General features: G+C 37.8%; 1 non-coding gene across 1 annotated transcript; it reads right to left on the bottom strand.

Annotated features, from left to right (window-relative positions):
* Positions 1-1,497: 1,497 nt before the first annotated feature.
* On the bottom strand, positions 1,498-1,601 carry LOC132025248 (U6 spliceosomal RNA). Its single transcript, XR_009406508.1, has one exon. It is a non-coding gene; the product is annotated as a U6 spliceosomal RNA (small nuclear RNA).
* Positions 1,602-1,898: the final 297 nt, after the last annotated feature.

The following is a 1,898-nucleotide window of genomic DNA, read 5'->3' as shown; positions in this document are numbered from 1 at the left end:
TGGGTGGCTCAGTGGTTAGCCACTGCCTTCGGCTCAGGTCATGATCTTGGGGTCCTGGGATCAAGTCCCGCATCAGGCTCTCTGCTCTGCAGGGAGCCTGCTTCCTCCTCTCTCTCTCTGTCTACCTCTCTGCCTACTTGTGATCTCTCTCTGTCAAATAAATAAATAAAATCTTTAAAAAAAAAAAAAAAAAAAGAAAATTAAATTGTCGGCTATAGAAAGCTTGACTTTCCTCTACAGTCTATGATTCTACACGTCATTTTTTCTTCTGGAGGCTTGCCAGAGATTCAATATAGCATTTTAAATATACCATAGATATCTCTAGCACTATCAGATCTTCTGAGTCACATATTTTGAGTGATAGAGCAGCTTGACTTTGCAGAATACTTTCTTGCTGTAAGTCCTGCTAAAAAGTGTCATTTTATGAGTCATTCAATAAATGGATCATAACAGTATTTTAAGGAATGTTATATGCTGCCTCAAAAAATCCAAAGAGCCTCATCAAGTACTCTAAGTAAGAAATACATTAAACTTGTATTCATCTTAGAAAAAAAAATGTTCTGATATGCTCTAGTTGACTTGAACCCCTAAAGTGTTCCCTGATATGGAAGGCTTCTACATCTTGAACAGAATTTTTCTTCACTCTCTGACATCCTGATATCTTCCTAGGGCTTATAGAACACTTGGTAGTTTCTGATTATTGTGTCCCATTAGCGTGATACATAATTATAGAAACCTGGCATGATGTTTTGCAGAATAATAGGATCAGTGTTCTTGCAGAACATATCATGAGCATGAGAATTATTTAACATAGCCCTCTGACAACGAGTGAATGCTGTCCCCATTGTGCTATTCCTATTATGTGATGGAAAACTAGTTCTGGTCCTCCTTTCTGTTGGAATCAAGAGGAATGTAATTTCCAAATAAATTCATGTGTGTTAAGTGCCAGGGGAATGTAGTATTGCATCAGTAAATATAACATATTAAGCATGCGATTGCACTTGGGACTATATCATAGGTAAGTGTAAAGTAGTCATTCTTTTTTTTTTTTTTAAAGTAGTCATTCTATAGCCATCTATAAGTTAGGATCAATTAAAAAAAAGATTTTTATTACTTATGTATTTGAGAGAGAGAGAGAGCACGGAAGAGTCAGCACAAGAAAGAGGAGGCGCAGAAGGAGAGGCAGGCTTCTCGCTGAGCAGAGAACCCATTAGGGGGCTCCAACCTAGGATCCCAGGATTGAGACCTGAGCCAAAGGCAGATACTTATGTCACCCAGGTGCCCGTGGGATCAGTTTTTCTTTTCTTACTGACTTTTTTCTAACAGCTTAGCAGATGAATTACATGTGAATATCATAGGAAACACTTCTCCTGTTTTCCTTAAGTATTTGATGGTGATGCTTATCATTGTAATTCCTGCAATGTGGTATTGCTTTTATATATTCTTCAGGATAGAGGAGAGCTTCTAGTTGGGTTTTATGGGGATTTTTGCTTGTTTTTTAATATGGAACTCTTCAGGAGTTTGCATATCATTCTTGAGTAGGGTGTGTGCTAATCTCTGCATCATTCCAATATTAATATATGTGCTGCAGAAGCAAGTACAGGGTGGGTTGTTTGTTGATTTTTTTTTTTCCTACCAAAATTGTTCTTACGCCACAGATCATAGGTATATGTGAGGATTCTGTCAGGTGTTGAGTATATCAGTATTCAATTATCCACCTGGGGACCAGAGAAATAACTGTGTGTTAGTTGTATGGACACATTAGATACATTGCATTGTGACACAGTCTTGGGGTAAAACTCTACCTATCATCAGGCATCCAAGGCCTCTATTCTATATCAGTTCCTACATTATCAGTCTCGGTTCAGAATCTTTGTTTATCAATCCTTAATTCCTGT

This window comes from Mustela nigripes, chromosome 9, assembly GCF_022355385.1.
Source record: "Mustela nigripes isolate SB6536 chromosome 9, MUSNIG.SB6536, whole genome shotgun sequence".
NCBI lineage: Eukaryota > Metazoa > Chordata > Mammalia > Carnivora > Mustelidae > Mustela > Mustela nigripes.
This window is presented reverse-complemented; position numbering and strand designations above follow the sequence as displayed.